Source organism: Pleurodeles waltl, chromosome 9 (assembly GCF_031143425.1).
Source record: "Pleurodeles waltl isolate 20211129_DDA chromosome 9, aPleWal1.hap1.20221129, whole genome shotgun sequence".
Lineage (NCBI taxonomy): Eukaryota > Metazoa > Chordata > Amphibia > Caudata > Salamandridae > Pleurodeles > Pleurodeles waltl.
In genome coordinates, this window is record NC_090448.1 from 665,786,639 (window position 1) to 665,813,869 (window position 27,231).

At 42.7% G+C, this 27,231-nt stretch overlaps 1 protein-coding gene across 5 annotated transcripts in view; it reads right to left on the reverse strand.

Annotated features, from left to right (window-relative positions):
- The window catches only part of SYMPK (symplekin scaffold protein), a 1,084,618-nt gene that overhangs the window by 1,045,734 nt on the left and 11,653 nt on the right, over positions 1-27,231 (reverse strand). Inside the window, exon 2 of one of the 5 annotated variants that reach the window (XM_069207741.1) lies at positions 5,962-6,044. The exons of 3 other annotated variants lie outside the window; for them this stretch is intronic. The gene's annotated coding sequence lies outside the window, so the exon portion shown is untranslated. Of the gene's footprint in view, positions 1-5,508; positions 6,045-27,231 lie in introns of those variants that run through there. One more of the 5 variants, XM_069207743.1, reaches the window with a different exon arrangement.

Consider the following 27,231-nt stretch of genomic DNA (forward strand, 5'->3'; position numbering starts at 1 on the left):
CCCCATGCTTTTCAATAACTACATGAAATCATTATATGCTTTGCTGGCAGTACTGGTGTAAGGAGATTTTATGTATACACTGAGGAGTCTCAGGTTAATCTCAAGACTATTACTGAGAAGGGTATCTTAACATGATTCTGGAGCCTTTTCCTACCGAGAGGAGACAGTTCAAACCTGGATAACAGAAGCTGGCATGTATTAAACTTGTTAAGATCAAGACCAAGATCATGCTGGTCAAGGCAGCATTGCAAAACAGAGTAAGTGTTTTCAGAGCTGGGCTTCGGAGGAGAGCAACATTAGCCTTTCTGATCGGGTGAAAAACAAAAACAAGGGTCATACTTTTTGACAACTGTTTCCAAATGGGGAGTTATGCTAAGCAATACACAAGAACACGTTATCGTATTCATCTTTTGAATAAGCATGACCCAGATTGCTCGGGAGAAAGTAGAGGCACTATATAGCGAGGATCATCCTGGGGGTCTTGAATAGACTACTCATCTACCAAGCTTGGGGATGCTCCTATCAAACCTTTTTTCCAAGTACAAAATAATCCAGATCTTTTCAGCCTATGCAATGATCAGACGATAATACCACTGGCTTGCAGTCTCGGCCAATGAAACTGTTTTCCATCACCTTCCTATGCACGATCATCCCTCAAGTGTGGCTGTTGCCTTGGGAGTACAAAATTAAATTCTATTTCTCTTGTCGGCTTTTGCCTAGAAAGATCTGAGTTTGAGTTAAGAAACATGGCACCACTTGAAAATTTCAAAATTAGATTACTGATTTTCTTTTGTAATATTGCCCTTCAGTTTCAATCTTGAGCAAATGGACGCATGGCCTAATTAATAAACACCAATTAAATTTCTTAACTTTAAAATGAGTACACACAGATGTGCAGAGCAAGTGATTTACAATCCTCACCAGCCATGGGTCTTTCTACAAGTGAGGAATCTGGAGGCTTTTTTCTGGGTGGTTCAGTATGACCATGTATTTATCAGTGTGGCCGGTCTCTCGCACATCACATAAATGGACATTTGGCTAAAGCTTTTGCCTATGGCAGATGGTCTGCATCTATGCAGCAAGTCCGCAAACAATGCTTATAATGTCCCTAGAAGTGCTGGGAGCCCTGTTCTGCTGTTTAAACACAGAACTGAAGTGCACCACTAGCTGAATGTGTTTCAGTGCATTTTGTTATATGGCACTCAGATCTTTAGAAGGAGGTGCTGAGGTGGCAAGCACTAGGGTCACACCAGATCACAATGCAAATCTTGTCAAGGCCTAGTCTGCAATATGAAAAAGATTCTGGTGATCTGTCATCCTTCTGTCCCAGCAAGTTGCAGAGTACACATACAATGGTCGGAACAGGAATAAAAAAGTGAATTTACAGGCACTGTACACAATCTGCTACACAGCATACAAGACTTTGAACAACAATAGCAAATGATTGTAAGGGTAAAACAGAATGTTTAACACGCTGATTGTAGTGATTAATAAAGTTAAAGGTGAAATACCAAGATCCCTTTCCTTCATTCATGTTTTATACCGTAATGAGGTACGCACTAGCGAAGTCAATGAGCTAGTGTTTGTTGCCATTCTTTGGTCTTTGTCAATGCTTGTTTTGGTTTGTCATGGTTTTTGTGAAACTTTATTTTTGAGGGAAATGCTGGGCCATCGCCATTATTTAAAACAAAATGAAAACAACACTGGCTAAAAGCAAAATAGTTTTGGTCTCACAACGAAACACTGCCATAGTAGCCCACGGTATTCAAGATATCTATTTTGAGTGCTTATGCGTTTCTAGTGAAAGAGCAAAATGCTGTCATTCACACTGCAGTTAGCCAATGGCTGAAGTGGGCTGACCTGCTGCTCCATGCTAATAGTTGTAGTGGGTCGAAGAATAATATGAATGACAACAACAGACCAATGCATAAGGGGGTGCTGACAGAAAACCCCATAAGTTTGTGGTATACATTTAGTAAACTTAAAAGTTGCTGGCCAACGCCAGATCTACAAATAGTATTTTATACAGCCAATTTAATACAACAAAAGGAAAACTACATTGTAAAAACAAAGTTATAAGTGGATGAGAAAAATCTGAGTGCTTCTCACAAACTTATTCATGACAATTAAGAGAAATCGAACATTATACTGAAGAGCCAAAGAAATGCTACCTTACATTCACCAAGTAGGAGTACTTGAAGATCCATGTTGACCAAATAAAAACATCTTTGCCCCCACAGGTAAAACACCTTGTTTATTATTAGTTAATGCACTATCAATGGGCACTCAGGTAAAAACAATCTCCAGAAAGTGCTTAACCCAGTGCTCCAATACATTTGTCTTTTTATTTTTCAACTTTATACTGGGGAATAACAAAAACAATAAAAACATCTATAGATCTACATTCTCTTTTTCCTGGAGTTATTTAGGAGTCAGAGTCATGAAGAATATCATACAATAATCAACTGCTATGCCGGTAACGTTGTATGCGGGCTTGCCATTTCCTTTCACTTTTGCCATCTTTTTTGCATTTTCATAATAAACAGATTAGGCCTATGACAGACAACGTCCCAGAGAACTAATCGTACATGAAACCTTTGTGTTTGGATTGTCACCATAACCAGACCTGGCCTACTGTACTGAGATTCAGTTTTGCCACAAAACAACCATCAGATATACTGTAATGAAATTACAAATTTACGAAATTACAGTTGTTTTAAAAAATCCCTCCTAAGAAGGTCAAATAAGGATGACTACATTGCAAATGTTCTATCCCCATGCTTTACTTTAGGCGGTGACTAAAACACTTCCATACGCAGGTAATCTGTGAGATTCTGTTTTAGAAAATACCTATATGCAGGCTTTTACACAGTGTGATAGCAATCTAAACTTAAAAGCCTACTTTGCCGATAACACATGCTTTCCACAATAAGTCAGCTATACTACCTTTAAAGTAATTATTCATAATAACCAGATCAGGCCTACAACCTTGATCATTAGATTTCGACCATAGATGGGATACCCAGATATAAGTCTCACACAGCTGTGCTGTCAAATTTAGAGAAAGCCTTTAATAGCTTGTTTTATATTTACTTATTTAAGGTCCTGTGGCAAATGAGACTTGGGGGCATCCGTTTACCTGGAATTCAGATCCTATACACCAGTCCCAGAGCCAGAGTTACGACCGAGAGAGAGATATTGGAAACCTGGCTGATCCAAAGGGATACCAGTCAGAATTACAACCCCACCCCACTTCTTGTTGCTCTAGCAAAGGAACCGCTGACTAACTGAATGCACCAGATATGGCAACTCTGACTTCAAACTTTCTGGGGCGGTATATGAAAACTGAGAATACCCCTTGCCCTCCCAGACTTCACAGTGGTACCCAATAGGGGCATCCTACATGCAGCACATCTCAACTAAGGTAAAAAAATAATGATCACATCACCATCATCCTGAAAGAACTGCTTTGGCTGCTCTAGCCTACTGCACAATCTTCAAAACCAGATGCATCAGTTGTTAAGCTATCACGAACAGCAGCCCTTTTTAGCTTACAGACAAGCTCAACAACTCTGGTGGGGTTCTCTGCACACTTGCAGTCAGAATGCCGTCAGACTGCGACTAAGAAGAGTGAAGAAAAAAAAAAAAAAACACAAGACAATAGCCCTTTAAACTCTTGCACCCAGGTTCTGGCACAACATCCCCATACCCATTAGGGCTGCCCCAAGGCTACTCTAGTTTAGGAAAGAGTTGAAGACTTGCCTCTTTAAAGAGCACTACATCGCAATGCACTAACCATCCTAAACCCAGCCTTCTCTCTTATCACTCACTGACTGACCATGTACAGCATCCCCCTGCCTTTAGGCAAGGTTTGCGCTACAGAAATACCATATACATACATATCAAAGCTGTTCCACCAATCAGCCTAGTCTCCTTTTGTTCGTTTGAACACAGCGTTTTCAACAACTATAGTGGAATTGTTTAATGCCTTTATGTAAATGATTAAACCCAATAAAGAGTTATTAAAAAAAAAAAAATCAACAGCTTCCCACTATAATCAGCACAGTCCTGCTGTACTGAGCTAGCTAAGAGGTGCAATACATGCAGTCTTGTTCAGTGGAAGCACACAACGTCCAATACTGTACATAAGTAAACCAACATATGGGCCAAGAGAAAGGCCCTCTCTCAGTAATACTTCTGAAACTCCCTGGTCTGTTGAATTATATAATGCCTTGACAGCTGCAAGGTCAAGCTAGACCTAAAAATAAGGTCCACCTGTGATATACGTGTTCAACTAAACAGGATGCATGTAGATGGAAAGTTATCTTCCTGGGTATCCTTATTCACGTAAGGTAAAGAAACCAGTTCATTCTGTACATCAATATTTTCAGTAACGGACACCCAATTACAAGCATATAAAAGAAGAAAAAAAAAAAGGTTCCAGCAGGAGAGGTTTAGCCCTTAATGTAAACATGCATAATGGAGGATGCTGCAGAGCACTTCTGCAGACACACCAAGGACAGACTAAGGAAATGGCAAGAAATCTCTACAGATGCAACTTCCAAGGAACAAGCCCAAGTACGTTGCCTCAACATACATTAGAGGCAGAGCCCTACTGAAGCACTCTGATGAAACCAATGAAACTGTAAAACTAATGGACCGTTGTGACAAAAGGCAAAATAATTATTTGAAAACAATCTAAGAAGGTTAATGAAACCAAGGCAAGAGACCACAAAGTGGGTGATACAATGATCGGAATAACAGATTTCATTGTAAACCTTTAAGTAAATAGGATTTTAGAAGGTTCAACTGTCTGGTTACAAAATCTCCAATTACACCACAATGAAGCCAGTCCCAATCCCAAGGATGGTAAACTTCCAAATTAATGTTCAAACACTTGAAACCTCAAAGCAAATGTTAAAAAACAAACAACAAAAAATAAACTTCCTGGCTCCAAAAGGTTAAACTCGGTAGGACAAATTCTTCATAACCTGTTGGCTACAACCAGCCAAGAATAAGGCTTATACAAGGTAAAATGCAAGGGGGGAAAAGGAAAGCAAGGCAATTCTCTCTGGAAATGTCAACTAAATATCAATCTATACTACAAGGCCCCCAAGTGATTTAAAGATTACCCACTTTTGACTATGAGAATTCCATGAGCAAGAGCACTTACGGAAAAGAAAAAAGCATGACTGTTGGACATATTCTTTATCCATCAACTATAGCACCATGGAACATTACATTAAATTGAGGACTTCTGCACCATGAAGAATACAAGCAAGCATCACAATTTAGGAATGCCTTCTCACCACTGTGCAACAGAGCTCAATGCAGATCAGATTGCTATGTGATATTTACTGCAGTAGAAGAATCACACGTAATTCTTTATCACATCCATTCCTTGCAATCCTAGCCGGAAGCTGCATGCTTCTATGAACTTTAGGGTTTTACCCTAGTTGCAGCCCTCTTTTACGTATATTAGATTTTCCAGCTGAAAATGGCACCTACCATCTGGTCGATGGTGTTTCTCAGCTGAGGTCCTCTCCTCTTCTGTCAGCAAGTAAAGTGTTCTGACTTTTTTTTTTCATCACAGAGCAGTACAACACATGGTGTTTCACAGCTACTGAAATATATTTTGAAATGGTGGTAAAGTTGACTTAGTTATATATATGTTGTGTATTAGGAAAAACCTGATAACAAAAGCCTTTCATTTCACATAGGTCAGACAGTTCACCTTCCAAAATCCTGGAACTCTGCAGTCACAAGGACAAGTATTTCCATTGCAAGAAGACAAACTGGCTTTTGACCTCCGTCTCTGAATACCGAGGAAATGTGACAAGGATCAGATTTAAAAGCATCTTAATTGGTAATTCAGTTTCTGACTGAACAGAACACCTCTTCTTTGTCCACTCAAGGGTCAAGTGGAATCTAAAAATAGCTCAACCTCATAAAATAACTTGCCATAGCGAGTGGTCGAGTAGATTTTTTCAAGCCCTGGACTTTCAGTCCATCAAATTTCCTCCATGCAAAAGACTTTATTGGACCTAGAAAACAGAAACAGACAATGCAATTTGCACATTTGTAATGTACCTGAAAATATTTGAGGCCAAAATTGCTGTCTCTAGTCTGATACAAAAACTTCTGACCATAAAATTCCCGGAAAACGTTTGAAATAGATAAAGCGCATTGCATTCCCTCTCATTACAAACTGCATCACTCAAAACCAAGGCAGATTATTTTCAAAGTTGTACGTGATTACCTTCGTCTCATCAGGAAAGGCTGCACAGAAAAGTCCAACTCTACTACTAGAAGGTAACAAAAATAATATATCAAGATTTCAAGGAACAGTGATAATTTTCCAACATAAGATTTAGAGTACAAGATGTAGGTTAAAAATATGAACTTTTTTACCCTTCTACTATGCACGTCTGGAAAATGATGTTTCAAAATCCTTTTCTTCTCCTACAGACTTGATTACTGATCTTGAGCAATATGATCCTGTTGCAATGGACTCACTGCCTTTCAGCTCAGCTGACCGATATCTCTCTTTACTCTCTTATGCTACTCTCATATGCATTATTGCAGGTTTTTGCAGCGTGTTCCATCTTGCTTTGCACCTCTGTCTTCATCTACTCAATGTGAGGTCTTGGCTCATGACCTCTATATGTTATGTATGCGTTTGTCTAAGTTTTATGGGCTACTTTTCTTTCTCCATTTTCCCATTTCTCTTTTTCTTTGTTATGGTGTTATGGTGTATATACTAGCATGACTACTCAAAATAAACTCAATGTCATCTATCTCAATGTTAACGGTTACAACATCCAGTCAAGAGACCTCAAATACTAGACTACCTAAAAAGTATTAAAAGGGATATTGGTTTCCTCCTAGAAACTCATATGAATTACAAATTTTTTAATTCCATACCTAAAGGTTTAGTAGATACTGTAAGTCGCAAAAAATGGTGGGGCCATTCTTTTCTCAAAATACTCCCATATCCAACTCTTAAATTCACCATAATGACTCAGATGGCAGATTTGTACACACTCAAATACAAGTGGGAACTCATATCCTCAATCATCAAAAGTCAATCAATATGCTCATACAATGGACGACCCTCTTTTTGGGATGCTATGACAACAGAAACTGTTTCACTTTTGTACTACAAAATTAACTGATTTTTGGAGATTAGCCAATCCAACTACCAAAGAATTGAACTTTTTTCTCATACGCACACACACTACATATTCCAGTCTTCAGGGGTGTGGAATTCCTGTAGCCCGACGCCTAGGATATACTGTTTGGGATCAACAACAACAACATGTTTTCAGGTTTATTTTGTACTTGGGACAAGTAGGCCCAGCCCTCTGCAGCACAAACCCTTTGGCTGCCAGTTTACAGGGAAGGGAACTGTCTGCAGTTGAGGTAATATATTTGTCCATATGCTATTATTGTTCGAACATATGGTTCATTGTGAGGTCACACTGCTCTACTAATTGTGGTTCCAGGAAAAAAAAAAAGTATACACATTTAAAAAGTTTAACAATATGAGGCTTCATATGATGCTCCCAGAATGGTCTCTGATTAAATGCACATATTTGCAGAAGCTGTAGGCAAAATTGACGATTCTTTGCCTTCAAAATAAATTGTTAAAAATAAAAATACAAATAGAAAACAATATTGTGAAATTTAAGGTACTATTACTTTGAAGCATCATTTAATAAAACGTGTTGATGCATGTTAGTATTTCCAATAAATATTCATAATGGGAAATCAGTGTAATCATTTTTAGCAAATTATGGTCAGGAAACATGAAAATAAACAAGCACAGGCAAAGCCAACTGACAAGTAGATTTAACAAGCAACCTGTGCCAAGGGCAAGTAGATATTTTATTAAATTCCACACCCTTGAGGCTTGACTATTCACTTACTTCCAGACAACTTTCGACTATGACTTCAAGTCCTAAAATTGAATAAATCTCCATCTCTGACCAGGCTCTTACTCCCTTCAAGATACCCACTCTCCAAAATCCAGATGGAGAATTAATAATGATATAATTCTAAATCCTTTAATCGTTCCAACGCTAATAATGATTACTTTACCAACAATAATCTAAATGATACCTTGAAAATTGTTACCTGGGGTGCTTTTAAGGCACACATTAGCAGTACTGCTATATCACTTAAGCTTAAGAGAACAAAGCCTTTTATGTTATACCATCTACATTAGAAAAACAAATAGCTAAACTGGAAAGATTGTTTATCAGATCTAGAGACAGTAAATATAAATTAAAATTATAAAAAGTAAGATATGAATACAATGTCCTACTCAGTAAGAGAGCCCGTTTACAACTTGCTCAAGAAAAGACACACTATTTCTTTAATTCAACTAAATCTAGATGCCTTTTAGCTAATTATCTACACATAGAAAAGACAAACGTCAAATTACGGCAATTAGGAAATCTGAGAATACTTTATTTCGCAAAGCGGAAGACATTGCAAAAGAATTTCTATCCTTCTACTCTACCATTTATAATAAACCAAAAGCGCTGCCAATTGATGTCACTACTGCCCTTTTAAAGGATTGACACCGGCCCCAAATCCCTGCAGAAGACCGTCTCCAACTAGACAACCCAATTGATATTAAAAAAATCCACTCTGCAAATTAGTACCTTCACTCTAAAAGAAATAAATGGCCAGGTCTTGATGGCATCCCAGTAGAGTTTTACAAATGTTTCCAGACTCAATTGTCTTCTACTCTGCTTTCATTACTTCATGATTTTCAGCTTTCCTCTTCTGTTGCAGGGACCTCTAAAGAAGCTATTACTGTCCTACCAAACCAGACTACTTTAATTGCTATCATTTCATTCAATATCTCTTACTATTAAGACTGAAAATATACGCTAAAATATTAGATAGCAGATTAACCCCGATACTGAATTCTATAACTATCAGATCAAACTGGTTTAATGTAAGGTACATAATAGTCACACAACACGCAACTTTTATGTCATGTTTTAGCCTTTGCTGATAAAATCAAGGACACTATAAGACTTAGCATTAGATGCAGAAAAAGCTGTTGAGAAAGTACACTGTCTATTCCTTTTTCAAACATTGGAAACTATTCATTTGGGTCCTAATTATTTCAATATAATCAAGACACTATGGGTCGGATTACGACCTTGGAGGAGAGGATTATTCCAAACCAAGTGTGACGGATATCCAGTCCGTTGTATTTCAAGTTCCATAGGGTATAGTGGAACTTGTAAAAGGGCAGGCGGGACATCCGTCACATTTAGGAAAGAGTAATCCCCGAGCCAGGGTCGTAATCAGACCCTATATAATGAACCATCCCCTAAAATTCATGCTAATGGTGCGTGTTTCCATTCCTTCAATCTATATAAAGGAACTACACAAGGGTGTCGCTTATCACCACTTTTATTCCTTACTGCCATTAAACCCCTTTTTGGTCTCTTCGTAGAAACAAGGAATATACTGGAATTACTATTAAGGATGTTGTTTTAGAAGTTGCAGCATACGCTGATGATATCATGTTATATATATCACAAAACCCTATACTTCTCCCGCTGCTATTTAAGACACAACTGGACAATATGCACATCTTTGGTTATAAATTGAATATATAGATATATATATCTATAAAACAGATATATTCTCCTTTTAATGTATATTAACAATGCAATAGGTCCATAACTGGACTTTTCTAGCCACATAAATTGGTCAACCCTGCCACATAATTCGGTCCTCTCTGCCACATAAATCCAGTGGCCCTGCATATAACTAAAGAACCTCCATTTACCTTATTCCTCTTTCTGTAGCAAAAACATGACAATATTGACATTATCTATTATATTGTTTTATATTATTGCTTTCGGGGGTCCCCCCACTGTAGTGTGGGAGCTCAGATGACCTAGACAGAAAGAGCAGGTCGTGCTGTGAGTTAAGCGCAAAACTGTTTTGTAAAAGGAATGCCCCACAAACAGAGGGCAGCAAATATTGTAGTCGCTTGACTGCAATGCTCAGAACAGCCCCTAGAGGGAACCACTATAAAAACAACATTTGTAAGAAAGGGGCATAACGGCATGAAAACAGAATGGCAGAAAATAATGCAGTTTAACCATATATATATAGCCCCTAGAGGGTGTACTGCCTTACACATTTTCAGGCCTAGCAGGCCTTCTGCAATACTATTACAAACAAGGCCCTTAAAACACAAACTATTCCAAGCTGTAAAACAAAAGTTCCAGCCATGAGAAAACAAAACTTAAGACACTGAATGGCGGGAGAGGTTATTATTTTGCACCCCCCCAACCTAGCGTGGGGACCCAGAGATGCTCTTAGCTGAAAGAGTGTGTTGGGCTGAACATTTTGATGGGGGTTTCATTGTCCTAGGACCAGCACACGGTGAGTTATGGGCAAAATGTTTTGTAAAAGGAATGCCCTGCAAAGCATTTTGACTGTAATGCTCAGAACAGCCCTTAGAGGACACCCAAAAAAATAGCAAGGGTAAGAAACATGGTCATTTAACCACATAGTCAGCCCTTAGAGGGCATAACGACATGAAAACAGAATGGCAGAAAATAATGCAGTGTAACCATATATGTAGCCCCTAGAAAGCTTAGTGCCTTACACATTTTCAGGCCTAGCAGCCCTACTGCAATACTATTACAAACAAGGCCCTTAAAATACAAACTACTCCCAGCTATAAAACAAAAGTCCCTGCCATGAGAACACTTAAGGCACTGAATGACAGGAGAGGTTACTGTTTTGCACACACACACACCCCACCTAGGGTACGGACTAAGAGATGAGCTAGACAGAAGGAGTGTGTTGCACTCAACATTTTTATGGTGATCCTACTGTCCTAGGACCTCCACAGACAGTTTTGTGCAAAAATGTTTTGAAAAAGAAATGGCCCGCAAAGCATTTTGGGGCGAGTTTCCCCGAGTGCAGCAGTGTATATTACAATAAACTTCTCTCCTGCTGTACCGGGAGAGCCGCTTTGAGGATTACTGTGTTTATTTCTGTTGTAAGCACTCCAATGTGTATGTTTTTCAACTGCTAAAATTGTAAAGTGGTTCTCATGTAAATCCTCCTCTGATCGAGGTTGCACTATATGAATCTTCACGTAGTCATGTAAAGCGCTCCACAGATCGAGTTCACGCTATATGAAGCTTCAGCGCTCCTCGGATCGAGTTTGCACTATATGATTTTTTTTTAAAAATAAATTAAAAAGAACAACCCTTCTAGCTTGCAGCCTTTGTGCACAGACACCACAAAGAAACAGTGCCATGCGCAAAAGAAGGAAGAGGAAGGAACAACATATGGCCACACAGTGCGAAACAACAAGGAATTTACCTACAAAATCAAGGGAATTTTGAAAGGCACACCTGGGAACTAATTGAAGTGATGGGTGTGAGATGGGCGTGGTTAAAGCCCACAGAGTAGATTACAACAGGTCGAACAGCAACGCTTGCATGCTGCTAAGCTCGACCTAAAAAAATGGTCCGCTCGTCGCTTGAATTAGTGGGGCCCAATTGACGCAGTTAAAACGGTTATTACTCCCCAAATATTACACGTTATCTCGGTTACTGATTTGTTTCCGACCCACTTTTTACAATTCTCTGTATAAACTAAACAATCAGTTCCTTTGGAATAATAAACCCGGCCGACTTCTAGTCATAAATGCTTGCAGGTTCCCAAAAAGTAGGGTGGCATTGGTACACCTGATTTTGAAAAAGTTTTTTCTTGTTGCTCAAAGCTCCTTTTGGTTTTATTCTACTGACACCCTACAAAACCCTACATGGTTGATCCTAGAATGTTCTCTGTTACACCCCTTCCCGTTACTAGCTTTTTTAACAGTGACAAATGAAAAACTTTGTAAAATTTCACCTACCACCAAACTAGCTTTGCTATCCTTTGAAAAACACCTTTTAAATCAATAGGAGATCCTCAAAAAAAGTCTCACTGTGGAATGACCCTAATTTGAAACTTAAATTGATTTCTTTTTGGTCTTGACGGTCTGAAGCAGGCATTTGCTATGTAAGTGACATTTGTCAGGTAGGTATGTTTTACTCCTTTAGTGAACTACAAACCAAAATTCTCTTGTCCCAACATGATTATTATAGACATGAATTGTTATGCATCTTTAATGCTAACTCAAGCTAATACCATCAGCCAAAGTGTCTGGTATGGATTTATGAATTAATATTTTAAGCGCCCACATCCAAAGTATATAAATTTTACTACAAACATTATCCCTGTTTCTCCGCCAATGAATATATGGAACCTCTTCCTAGAGACTCCACTAACACCTGATCAATGGAAAGCTGTTTGGATGCGAAATGTCACTAACTTTTTCCCAGCTTCACTATAGCACACTAATGTATTTCTTTTATATAATTGCTTTTAGTCTCCAGATAAAATGTTTAAATCTAAATTACATGGTGCGGGGGCGTGGCTGAGGCGTCAAGATGGCGGTCGCACTTCTGTAGTGCTCCGGACCCCTCCGTCATCCGTCTCTAGCTGCGACTGACATCCGCACTCATCGGCGGCAACTCCGCGCTCTGAGGGCGCTGCTGCCCCCCAAGAGACAAAAAAGAAGAAAAAAAGGAGATTCCCCCGACCCTTGGCCTGGCGGCGGGGTGTAGCGGCATCGCTGCCCAGGGCGTCCAAGATGGCGGAAGCAGTGTGACGGCTGAGACACTGACCGGGAGAGAGCCCTGGGGTGCCGCGGGCCTGAAATCTGTCTGCGAGTGAAGCTGCCCCCGGGATCGCGCAACAAAGCGGGAAAAAGTAGGGCCACGATGCCCTGCGCAGGGAGCTGTGGAGACGCGCGGGCCCGGACACGGGTGAGTGAAGGGGCCGTGGCAAGTTGGAGCACAAAGGGGGCTGAGTCGGGAATCAAGAGTGCACCCCCATCCACTCCCCCCTTTCTTCCTTCCTTCCCCTCTCCTCCCACCCTCAATTGACTGTTGCACCTGGTCCCGGCGGGACGGCCACAAGGAGAGCGGCGCAGAAGAGGGCTGTGGCGGAGGGAGGCCGACGCGCAGGGGCTCCCCTCCGTGTGGCCCGGAGCTCTGCGCCGCTGGAGAGGGGCGTGTCAGGGGCACCCAAAAGGGGCCCCAAGGATGATTTTTCTAAGTGAAGGGCCACGAAGGATGAGGAGTGCAGCCAACGGACACAAGAGACTATCCTGCAGGTACAACGAGTGTGTGACTAAGCAGCATTCCTGGGGTGTAGTGAAGGAAGTCAACACCCCAAAAGTTGTAGGCCCAACAGAACGGTGGTCAGAGAGGCCTGAGGGTTGAGAGACTTTGGAGCCCATCGCCATAGGAGTGACGCGTCAAGGCCACTGACGGGGCCCCGGAGAGGATTCTCTGAACGAGGGGTCGTGAGTGAACGGGAGTGCCACCAGCGGACGGTTATAGCTCCCGGGATACCAGAGATTAACCTGCAGCAGTGAAAGGTGTGTGGTCGAGCAGCAATCCTGAAGTGTAGAGAAGAGTGACAGTGCCCTCGGAGCTGTGTGGCAACTTGGCTGGCTATTACAGGTGGACTCTCTCGTGAACCAGTACTTAGGACATCAAGTGGGACATCATCATGGGGAAGGACAAATCAGCGTGGCAGGCGGCGGCGCAAACGCGCATTGACCAATTTACCACAGGTACAAGTGGGTCCCGAGTGGAAGAGCGTACTGCAGGTGGAGGAGGGGATCCGCAGTCGGTGTCAGGAGATTTGGCAACAATCCTCCAAGCCATCCAAGTATCCCAAGCAGCTGTGGAGCCCAAGATAGGGAAAGTAAGGGTGGATGTAGCCTTGGTCCGGCAAGACCTCCGCAACGCCACGGCTCGAATCACGGAGGCGGAATCAAGGATATCTACAGTTGAAGAGGATGTGACGGATCTCAAAGCACAGGTCTCCGCACTGATTTCGCGCACGTCGGTGCTATACCGAAGAGCTGGAGATGCAGAGAATAGGTCCAGGCGTAACAACCTTCGTTTGGTGGGCCTCCCGGAGACCACGGCAACTTCTTCTCGTGCCACCTTTTTAGAGGACTGGTTCTGATCTTGGATGCCAATGGACCGTCTTACACCATGGTTCGCGATTGAGCGTGCCCACAGTGCCTTACAGTCTAAGCCCCCACCGGGCTCTCCACCCAGGTCGGTGAAACTCGGTCTCTTCAACTTTAAGGATCGATATGCTATACTACAGGCAGCCCGAACTAGGGGAGACCTTTTTTGGAATGTGACGAAGGTCCTCCTTTTTCCTGACTATACTAGGGATGTGCAACAACAGCGCCGCTCATACACCGAAGTAAAGCAGAAGCTGCGGGCAATGGACATATCATATAGTCTCCTATTCCCCGCGAAACTCCCGGTGGTCCATGGAAACAAAACACATTTCTTTGAGCAATCGGCCGCGGCATGGACTTGGCTGACGGAGGAGGTCTCTCTTGGAACATTTAACAAAGGGTCAAGCCTGAGGTGTGAAGGAGTGCAGCATATCCAGCAACAAAAGCGACCGTCTGGTAAGCGCCATTGTACGCGCTCCAGGCAGCGCAGGACACACCGGGTCTCGGGGGAATCTGGACCCATCTGAAACACCGCAGGCCCGGTCGGGTCCCTAAATTACTCGGATCTGTCCCGCAGTCCAGCGCTGTAACTTGCAGGACGATGGATAATCTGGGAAGGTGCTAACTGCCTGGATGAGAGACAATATTGTCTATGATAAATCACCATTATCTGTGTTTTTCCTTTTTGATCTGACATTATGGAGGGGTCCACCACTGCTCACATAGTTAATGCTTTACCTTGCTATGTTCGAAAGTGAGGTTAATTACATGGGAAACAGAAGCTTCTGGGGGGAAGTGGTGGGTAGGGTGGGAGTTGGGGGGGGGAGGGGAGTTTTTGTCTTATTCCAAGCTATGTGTTACTATTTCCTACCATTTTGGTATGTTTGGGTTTGTTTGCAAGGGACAGGAGACTCAATGAACCACTTGACTGAACAGGGGCACTCGTTCCGTTGCAAAGGTGACACCACAGGGGGGGCACCAAACCAAGCGTTGACGTATCCTGGGAAATGCACTACCGAATCTCAAGGCAACCATTCCTATGGGTCCAACAGATCATCTCATGGAATGTTAATGGTCTTTTAGACAAAATTAAGCGCACCGCAGTGTTTGGCTTCATACATCAATACCGACCTGAGGTGTTCCTGCTACAGGAAACGCACCTCTCGGGGATCACTGCCCCTTTTTGGTACGTAGAGGTTTCGACAGAGTGTACCACGCCGGGTTTGCGCGCAGGTCACGAGGGGTAGCTATATTACTGCATCGTTCATTCCCAATAACGAAAATCCAGGTATGGAAAGACAGGCAGGGATGTTATGTGGCCATTACTGGAAAGGTGGAGGGTGCCACGATTAATTTGTCTACGCCCCTCCCGCAATGGTGCAAGGAACCCTTAAGGACCTAACCCAGCTGCTTCTTGACCTGCCTCCAGGTCTAACTATGTTGGGAGGAGACTAACGCAGCCCCAGACCCTGCTATGGATGTGGCTGGTCCGCCTTCAACTTACAGGCAAACAATGGCAGCAGGAATCACGGGATGGCTAACGGCGACGGGGCTTTGCGATGCCTAGTAGGTGTGGCACCCGAGACGGTGGCAGTTCATTCATACATTGGTGGGTCACGGCTCGCAATCCAGAATTGACCTGGTACTATTGCCAAGTATGGACTGCACTTGCCTCTCCCATGTTGATATCCTAGATAGGGGAATTTCTGACCACGCCCCCATCCGGTTCGTTGTGAACCAGGCCTGGTCATTGACTCGTCCTATGTGGCGATCAAATTTGTGGTATCTGCAGGACAGAGCCTACGCTGAGCAATTGCGACAAGCACAACGCGAATACTTCACCTTAAACGAGAGGTCTGTGGCTTCTTCGGGAACCTTGTGGGCAGCAAGCAAGGCGGTCCTACGAGGTGCGGCCAAAGGCCTGATCAGTGAGGAGGAGCGCTTGCGAACCCAAAGTATTGAGCGGTTGGAGTCACAAGCGATGGATTTGGAGAAGGAGCATGAGGCGAGACCCATTGAAGAAGTGGCACGTCAGCTCATATTAATCCGCGAGGAAATCCGAGATCAGTCTTTAGAGGCTGCAAAGCATTTGTGGAGGACTACTACTGCGAGGATCTACGGTTGGGGGGGGCAAAACTGGTAAACTATTATACTGGCTGGTATCTCACCACTGACCTTCTAAGATCATCCCTAAAATCTCTGACGAGAAAGGGCGCTGCGTCACAGGACATGCGGACATAACAGAGGCCTTTGCCCGGTACTACCAGACATTGTATCAGGAGTCGACACAGATTGCTCCGGGCCAGGCAGACCAGCTGCTGGAGGAAGTTCAACTTCCGCGACTGCCGGTGGCGGAGATGCAGATTCAAGATTAACCAGTTGATGCGAAGGGGATCCGGACAGCTATCTCAGCACTGGGAGCGGGGAAAACTCCGGGTACCGATGGTTTCCCCATCGGAGTTCTATAAAGCGTTCAAGGAAGATTTGGTGCTGCATCTACTGGCACTTTTTGAAGAGGTAGGAGAAAAAGGATCATTCCCAGAGGAGCTAGATATGGCCACCATTGTGGTGCTTCCTAAAACCCAACCGCCGTCACTGAAATGTGCAGACTATAGGCTGATATTGTTGATTAACAATGAGGTCAAAATCTATGGGACTATTCTCGCAGCTCGTCTCAAGTGAGTACTTCCACAACTAATACACCCCGATCGATGCAGGGTTATGGCAACTCGTAGCACCCGGCATTGCATCCGCTGACTTCATGTAGCTTTGTCGGAGGGCCGCCGGTTACCCAGAGACCTTGCTCTTCTTTTTATAGACTTTGAGAAAGCCTGTGATTCTGTAGACTGGGGGTTTCTCTTTTTGGTGCTCCAGAGAGCAGATTTTAGACCAAGATTGTGCTGCCTGGTCAGAGCATTGTATGCTAGCCCCTCAGCTCGTGTGCTGGTTAATGGGACACTATCCTCAGTTCGTCTGGGCACGCAACAGGGGTGCCCCGTCCCCTCTTCTATTCACCTTAGTGATTGAGCCATTAGCTCAGATGATCAGATCAGATCCAATATATCGCGGTTGGAGATGGGGGTTCTCCTGGGAAGACAGGATAGCTTTATATGCCGACGACGCCCTACTGTATATGGAAGAGCCCAGTATATCGGGCCCACGGAGTCTTCACCTGTTGCGCTGCTATGAGCAGGTGTCGGGACTCAAAATGAATGCTGCCAAGTAGGTGTTGGTCCCCCTGGCAAGTTCGCGTGACTGTTTTGACTGGCAGGACGGGATACGATTACGTAGGCTTAGTTTTAAATATCTAGGTATTTGGGTAAACCTTCTGCCTGAGCTGACGTGGGCCAGAAATCTGTCTCCGCTCTTGACCGGCATCAAGACGGACCTGCAGAGGTGGCAGGCTCTGCCGCTCAATGTGATGGACTGGGTGGCCCTATACAAGATGTTGGTCTTGCCCAGACTGCTATATGTATTTCAGAGTTTTCCCCTCCTAATCCCATGCTCCTGGCTTAGAGCTCTAGAGAACGCCACCGTGCTGTTTCTTTGGAAAGGGGCTAGGCACTGAGTGGCAGCACAACATTGCCGGAGAGGAATAACGATGGGGGTTTGGGTGCCTCAGATCCTTATTTATATTATCTGGCATTCCCAGGACTGGTTCACGGGGGTGGATTGACCCAGCCTATCAGGTAGAGTTGGAGATCTTGGGCTTTCCACTTACTCTTGGTGTGCTATACGGTGCTCCCCTTCCGCAGGACATGGAAACGATAACTAAGGTGGTTTTCTTGACATGGCGCGCCGCATTAAGGCATACTCAGTGGAATTCTGATGTCACACAGCAAACCCCGTAATGAAGGGGGAAATGGTTAAATGCAACAGCGGCTCTTGAAGGGTTTGTGGAATAGGACCTGTTGGGTATTTCATTGGTGGGAGACGTGTGGAAGGAGGATGTACTAAAATTATTTCAGGAACTGCAGACAGACTTTCAACTAACTCAAACGCATTTCTTTAAATACCTTCAGCTTCGACACGCTCTGGGAGAGCACTTGCCGACCACGGGAGCCCTGCCAGAATTCAGCCCTCTTGAGGCCAAGCTGCTCATGGGGAGTCTGGGAGGGAAGGGTATTTCTCAGATCTATAGCATGTTAGTTTTGTCAGACAGTCAAAGAACTTTGTTCGGCAATTGCCATAAAAGTAAAAATTTAGATCAAATTTCCAAAAAACAAACAGACATAAAAAAAGTGAAAACATTACAGATATTATCAAAGAAAATAATGACAGAATGATCTTATCCAAGTTCCTTTTTCATAAATATTCCAATATTCTTATCAAAGCGTTTACTAGTTTCATACAATATTATACTAAAAAAACTGTTTAAATACTCTAAAATATAATAAAAACCTTTCTTCCACTAGAATAAAAACTATACTAAGCCACACATATAGGGTACAGAATTCTGAAATTTAGAATAAGATTTAAAAATCAGCATAGAATAAAATTAATAAATTACAGAATGTTAATACCGGTTCCTAATAGCTATAGATGATCTAATAAAGTTTAAAACCTAATAGCAAATGCTATCATTTGGTAATTTCTGAAAATATATCAAAGCTTCCTTATAATGGATTGGTCTTAAAATACGTAAAATAGGTAAAATGAAAGAATTTCTAGGGGAGGCGTAAAGAGATCAAAAAAGGAAAAATGAGAAGTGATTTGTTTTGAGCTGGCATCACAAGGGCAGGGTGGTAAATCTTTTTGCCAGATACACTGCTCGGGAAAGGCCACCTTAAAATGAATCAAATTTAGTCTAAAAGAAGTTAGAAGAGAATATATTTTTGGGCATGAAAACCAAGTCAAATAAGGTTCAATATGTGAAACCGTAACAATCTGAATATAAGAATCTAAAGATTTCAAATTAAGACAGCTATAAAGTCTTTTGTGCAAAGTATGCTCGGGATGCCATGCTTTCAACAGGGGCTTTGCAGTATTAGTTAGCATTTGCGGTTCCTCATACATATGCCTTAGCCCCAGCTTACCAAAAGATGATCACAAATACGAAAGCCATGGAATCCTATTTGAATTAGCCAATTGAGTGCATTCTGTAATACATTCCCGCACAAGACTAGCCGCTGAATTCGTCCAACATCTAATCCACAACAGTAGGGGGACAACAGAGACCGAGTCCTCTAAGAAGCATTGGCCCACTTCCTCGTGGATAATGATGTTTGCTATACACTTAGGTACCATCAATAGTCTGCGCATAAATTTATTTTCAGTGCATTGGAGAGTGGGTATTTTAATGTAACCCCAAACTCCAGCCCCATAAAGGGCTGCTGAAACACACTGAGTTATATGGCGTCATAATCTGGGAAGACGGTCTATGGCCTAGTTTACAAGTAAAACGAAAGATTGCTTCAGTATTCCTTGACATTTGCTGAGTCTTAAATTTGAGGTGAGTGTTCCAAAGCATAGTAGTGCTTATATGCATGCCTAAATAACTGAAATCCCTCACCTTAGTAATGATATTGCACCCCACAGTAAATGTTTTAGATTTTGTATTTCGGGGGCCACATGTCATAACAAATGTCTTAGAGTAATTAACTTTTAAATCTAAGTCCAACATGAAGTCCCAAAAAAATCCAACAGGCCTTGTAAACCATTTGCAGTACGTGCAATAAGTACAGTGTCGTCTGCATATAGTAAAACAGGGAGCTATCGCTGACCCATCTTTGGCACGTCCTTTCCGTTGTTTGTCAAAAAATCATAAAGCCCATTAATATATATCAAAAAAAGAAAGGGGGCCAGAATACATCCCTGTTGCACTCCCCTAAAGGAGGAAATGGGGGCCGTTCTCTGTCCTGATGGGCCATACTGAACTGACACCTTTAAATCCATGTGAAGGCGCTTTATAAGATCCAGTAGAGGTACATCGCATACCAAAGTTTCTATGAAGGTGTTGGGGGCAGGAGATGCAGATGTCAGCAAAACTAACCCTGTTGGGGGTGATGGAGGAAATTGGGGGCGGATGTGAGCGAATCGTGCCCTCTTGGGAACGGCTCTGCTGTTTACAAAGAGAGATATTGCTGCTTCGTGGAACTCTTCTGTGGGTTTGTGTCAGTTCAAAAATGGAGGAGGGGAGTGGGCTGGTGCGCAGGCCAAGAGAAGCTGGTGTACGGATTCAGGGGTTGTCCTCGAAAACATGAGGTTTGGGGACGATGGTTGGGAATACTGTGATGGGCTGGGAAGGGGCTTTGACTCTCAGTGTGGTGTCAATCATTGAATTGTCATTTGTCTCCTGGAATGTCTTACTGTTAATTGTTAATGATGCCCTACAGCTTGAGCTCACTGAGCTGTCTGTGTCAACTGTCTAGCACTTGTGTTTTAAAAATAAACTTGATTATAAAAAATAAAAAAATAAATTACTTGACGCACTTAATTATTGGCATTGCATATCTTCCATAGGTTCTACTGTTTGCATGATTTATAGTGCTCTATTGTTTCTCATTTTTGGAAGGAAGTTTAGGACATAATTGAAAACATATTCAGTTTTCACTTCCCTTTTTCACTCAATATTATTGTATGCAATTCTTATGCACTTTCCCTTAAAGATTGTAAATTGTTTGACTTCCGAATCTCTTCAGCTGTTAAATCAATGACATCAAATTGGAAAGATGCTAATTTACTTTCTGCTCATGTCTGGTGGGATTGGATACATTTTCTCAACTGTGACTACTTGCGCTTATCTCCTGCTTCTAACACCCCCATTCTCATTAAACACCATGTGGTGTACTCTTGACTACAATATTAATAATCTGAATACATCATAATCTACAGAAGGTTTTGATTTGCTCTCAAGTAAACTTTGTAGCTCGTTTTGTTTATTTTTACTTTATGTCATTGCTTCTCAGGTTTTTTCACTTAAGTTAAAAATGTTTTCCTTTTAGTATAATGTAATTCCCATTTATTCTTACAGTAACGATACTGTTTTATGTACGTCTTTTCTGTTTTTTATATATTGCACTCAAAATATTTCGAACTTTAAAAAAACAGGATGGGGTGAACAGTTTCTGAAAATATGACAGAATACAAAACACTAACGACTTTGAGAATTCCATTATTGCCAGTTAAAAGCCCTGCCATGCCTTGAGAGATAGTTGTTTTATGTATTATGGGATAATTAAATGGGAGAAGACCCCAGAAATACATTATGGTCAAAGTCGATTTTTCTAAATGGGTAGAAATTAAAATGGTCAACAACGTGAACATGAATAGTATAACAACTTTCGTAAATGAACTGTTTTCTTAACCAACATTGTGACAGACAATGGTATTAATCTCAAGTACACAGAAACGCTAGGGTTGAACGGTCTAAGATCATTGTGCTACCATGAAGATATGGATCCACTGAAAGGTTTAACCCAATAATCAAAGGGGCAATATAGCTACCAAGCATGGAAAGAAACAACTGGGAAATAGAGTTAAAGATGATGTAGTAGGCTCATCCTTGGACTCTGGTTGGGTGAACAGGGCTAGGGTTATGTTCTGGGCACATGAAAAATGTGAAGAGGTATACTGAGCATTTGCACGTCACGAGCACGAAGATTAAGCGGGCCCCTTAACACAGCTCTGGTAACCACACCACCACCATTGAATTCTCCTCCCAACGTAAATCTTACATAATCCTGAAATAAGTGGGTGAAAAACAGTTCTACCAGACAAGGTCAAATTAGAGAGCTTGACATGCAACAAAACTGACAAAGATAGGCAGCCAATGAAATTGGAGATCAAAGGGGTAAAACACAAAAGTGACAGGGGTCTGGTCGGTGAAGAAAATCCTTGGGCTGGTAAGCGGATGCTAAGGAGACTGGTATGACATGTTGCCAACAACTAAGCAAGACCAGTGCATTGTTGGGAGAAACAAGAGAAAGGGAGTGGAGCAAACCCCTACTACAGACTGAGGGGACAAGGCAATTTCCAGCACCACACGGTGGTTGATGCAGAGGGGAGACCAAAGTGGACCAGCAGAGGAACGACTAGCAGTGGAGAGATCTGTTGGCAGCACCATGTAAGAGGAACCTAGGGGAATAGAACTGAGTGACTGTAATGTAGGTGAGCTACACAAGCTCCCTACCTCAACAAGGCCCACTGCAAGTTCAGTCCTTCTCCCACCATCTCACTGAAGGGAGTGGCTGTCACAGGCAATTTGCCGGGAGTGAACAACTCTTTTTCAGAGAAGGCTGAGGACCTGGGAGAGTAGCCAAATCGGCCTCAGAAGCAGATTCTTTAACGCCAGCCCAGTGATGCACAGCAAGTTCACCTTAACTCTGAAGTGGGATGACAGCATCAAGATCAACAATTCCATATCCAGTCTGAGCAAAGACTTGTGAGGTAAGCAAAGTCTGAACCAGGGGAGAAAAGGCCAGAAGCAAGTTAATAACATTCTAAAAATGGATAGGATATAGTGAAAGTGATAGTAATGCGATGTATAACCAGGAGGATAGGCATATTGAACTCAGAACTCTGTCAAACCGGGCAGTATGGGCCTTTGAGGGGGTGTGGGTGGGTTGAGCTGAAGACATTCTCATCCCTGTCCCCAGAAATGAGTCAACAATGGAGGACACTGAAAGGAGGCAGTACAACAAGGCCAGACTGAGCAAGGTCAAAGTGCTGATTAGGGGAAGACAAGGTGGACACGAGTCAGCTAGAGGAATGCTCTGGACAGAACACAAGACAACAATAAGATCCAGTAGAGAGATCTAAGAGTCCATGCAAGTGGTAAAACTAAGGATCCCTATGACCAGTGGCATAACAGGAAATATAATAACCAGTAAATCTACAAAACAAAAAAAGACGATATAGTACAGAGAAGACTGCACATACAGATAGGGTAGCAGGAACGCTACAAGAGAATCGGAGATAAGAGTTTGATGGTGCTCTGAAATAGTCTGTTATCATAAAAATCATCACACAGACAGGAACAGCAAAGGAGGGAAAAATATGTACAATCTCCTCCGACAGTATCTTACTGAGAACAGACTTGCCGGTGGTAGCACAACGGATAAGGAAACAAGAATAGCCAGGAGATTCCTTTCAGCATAAAATCAAATAGTGGCAAAGCCACTAGGTCTAGCCTGGGTGCCAGTCTTTTGGCTGTGTTTTGTCTTATGTTGTTTGTAAACCTTTATTTTGGGGGAGCTGCTGGACCCTCACCATTATAATAAAACAAGTTTAAAAAAAAAAACTGTCTTAAAGTACAAACATTGTTTCGATTTCAAACGCATGCACTGCCTTGGGAGTTCCTAATATTAAAAAAAATGTACTTTCAGTGGATTTGCTTCTTGTGAAAGAACAGCCAATGGCTGACCTAGTGCCCCATGCTCTACTGCGCAAAAGAAAAATCTGAATGACACATCAACATACCAACGGATGAAGATAGAAAGGTCTAATTATTAATGTGTGTGTGTATGTATATATATATATATATATATATTTTTTTTTTTTTCTTTTCTTTTTTTTTTAAGTCATACTTAGGACGTAGTTTCCATAGACAAAGATTTCTGTGGATCCGCTGGTTTTTCCGACGTTTATAAAAATAAAAAAGTCAGTTTCCCGCCATGTTTGTGAAGCCCCTGGGTGGGCCAACTCCCAGGGCATGAAAAAGTTAGGAGGGGAGAGCGCTGCCCTGTGGACTGCCAACCCCACGGGGCTTCAAACAAATTTGATGCGGGGGTGCTCGTCCCCCCTCCCACAGCCCAGGAGACCACCACCAACCCAGGACCCACCCACAGTCCTGAGGCTTAATGTTAGAATGTAAGCCACCACCCCAGGGCTTCAATAAAAGAATGTGGGGGGTTCATTTCAGATTTTCAAACTTGGTTGTTGCAACCACGCTTGAAAGTCTAAGCAAAAAGTTAATCCTGTGCTCCCATTTTACCCTCAAGCTGCATGTTGTTCACGATCCTGAGGAGCTATGTCCAACAGCTGTCAGGAGTCACAGCAATAAAGCTCATTTTTGTTTCAACTGCAGTTGGACAGCCAGTCAACACTGGATGTACACCAGCATCAAACCTGCCACTCTACATCATCAAATGGACTGCAGCTCACTGCTGCTGACATGTATGCATAGATCATGTATGCTAAGGTTACCTGAGGAAGAGACTAGGTGGCATGACAACCACACCAGACTGTCTTGTCACAGTCTGAGGATTGATGCCTGTCCCAGGGTGCTCCATCCAGTACATAAGCCTCAAAAAACCATTTTAAAAAAGTTACTTATCCTGCAGGTCGAGTAACTTGAATAATCTACTCGACCTAACTGTAATGTACTTGACCCGTAAACATGTCTCAAATTGTGTAATCCTAGGCAAACAATTTCTTTTGCCAAAAGGGAGCCAATTCATATGGCTTTTATTGATTTATCCAGCGCCTTTGACTTGGTAAACAGGGAGAAGCTGTGGCAAATCATAGAAACTTCATTACCCCAGAAGGTGCACACACGAGAACCTAGAAGAAACAACTGTGTGACCTGTCAGTCCACAATGGTGAACATGGAAAAGGCTCCTGCGCAGAAAAAGTGAACAATTCTGCAAGGCCTTTCATCATGTTTGATCACACCAGAAGGATACCAACATAACTAACTCCTACCGCTGACAGAGTGCACCCAGAAACCTAAGGCAGGAATGCTGCAAGCATGCTGTGACACGGACTCTGCAAAAGTCTAGCCTGTGAACCAAGAGTAAGTAGTATATGTAAAAAGTTCATCTATCCCTAGCTTCCCAGAACATCTGCCCTGACATTGTCACCAGCTGCCTTGCAAATCTTAGCAATTGTCATGTCTTACCCAAACTGTGCATGTGTCACATGCCAGCTGGGGTGAGACTTAAAGGAAGAACTACCCGAGTAGTTCTTCCTGCTGGTTGTGGAGTGTGTGCGCACATGTTGGCAGCCAGCTCACACGCAGCAATTACAAAAGCTGTGACCGAGCTTCAAACTGTGCTTGGCTTCCTGCCAGTTTTAATCATGTTTCACCTGGCCCTATTTTCTTAGACATTTGAACCCTGGCTCCCTGCATGCATTCTGCCTTCATTACTGACCCGCTTGGGATATCCTTGTGTACTTTTAAGTCTTGGCTCAAAGCATGCATTCTGCTCTCATTACTGACCCACTTGGAATATCCTTGTGTACTTTTGAGTCCAGGCCCCCCGCATGCATTCTGCCCTCATTACTGACCTGCGTGGTATTACCTCATAAACTAGCGAGCTCCCCACAAGCATTTGTTTCTCTGACTGTTCTTCCTCCAGGGTATTTCTCATTGCCCCAGAGCTCTGCTCTCGGAATTCTATGCTTGTCATCTTCTCAGCATTTTTGTGGAGGACTTATTTCTTTCTTGACCCCACCTCCATATCCAAGATCTGGCTACTTATCTGCAATTTGTGGAGTTCTTATCATGTGCAAAGTACTGGTTGGCACCCTCTCTTAACTCCTGCTTTCAGGAGGCTATTAGTCATCACAGCGTCTAATTTGTAAATAAAAACGAGCTGGTGCCCAAAGCCCTCCTCTTAAACATGCAGCTGCTGTAATTAACTGTGTGAACATGGAATACTGAGGCACTGTAATCCTGAAGCCATCTCTGGCCTCCTCAATTGATTTAAAGCCACTCCCTGCCTCTTCAGCTCACTCTTGCAGCTTTCTGTTTTTCCCCTTTATGACGCTTTTTCATTTTTTTCTTCCACCAGTCTTTCCTATATGTGTCTTTTGCTCACAGTAAATGCTTTAGGCAGAAAAATAAGTGCTGGCGCTCCGCACCTGAAACTACAAGCACAAATTAAGCACGGAGTCATCAGAAAGACTGCATAGGATTTTTCAATCGACTCATTCAAAATCAGATCAGTGCACTGAGCCTGCAGCTCCAACAAACTTTATTGGCCATTTTACGCAACTCTATTATGACTGGCATAATATTGGAAATATCAAACCAGTGGTTTTGCTCATCGGATCTTACGGATTGTCAAAAACAGAATTCCAAGGATATTCTTACCTCTGAGCACATGTTCCCAGGTGTTGGGGGGGCGGGTGTGGAATTTCGGACTTTTGATGTTCATGTGAGGGGTGAGTGATTTTGTAAGGGGTTTAGAAATCCCAGTTAGTAAACCTCTCTGTATTTAACTATACTTTGCAATATTGTGTCTGATTTTCTCTTTGTGATTATTTTAAGAATCACAAGCACCAGGGAACCTGGGTCATCAGAGCGGGATAAGAACAAGTCAGGCATACCAATCCTGAAGCTTTGTCTTCTGCCCTACTCTTTCTTTGCCCCTGTTACCCTTGGCTGTATTACTCAGACCTGTTTTTCTTGTGGGTAACAGAGATTGTTCCTAGGATGTATAGTAAGGAATATTTACGCTCCTGCAGATTCCAGGTTTCAGGTGAGAGGAGACTTGACATCAACTAGCCAAGAATCACCAGTGTCTTGCACAAATCAAAAACATCAGAACTAGCAACTGTCAGATTCACTAGGAAATGAAGTCAATCTTCTTACCATCACATCAACTGTCAATGCACCAAGGAAGAACTTGTGTGAATCCGTGGGCAAACCATGCACAACCGTCAAAAACATTTTACACTACTGGCAACGTCATCCTGCGATTTCCTATAAAAAGTACATCACAGCTACCACTCTTAAGAGTATCCTATAATATGACTGGAGCCAGACATCATCACATCAAAGTCCAAGCAGCATCCTTAACATGCCAAACTGACAGTTGACCAGTAACACTCTACTGACCCCATCTGTATCCTGGTGCAGACTCCATCATGCCTTGACCATAACCCTCTATCCCTTAAGTGTACCACAAACTACTAGGCAGTGGCTCATCAGTGACCTTGCAGCAGCCCATACACAACAACACAGTTCATATGCAGCCCAAATTGTGACAGGTTCAAGGAGCCTCCTCCACATGCGAGAGATATACTTGGCACTTCTCCACCGAAAGATACCGAGTCAGAGGTGGACCGCAGAAGACCTCACTAGCTTCTAAGTCTCTCTAAGACCATCATCAGAGAGCCAAGCTACACAACAAAAGCAACCTTCACAATGCTCTCCACGTGACTCCAGCAACACTACTGATGTACCATTTGAA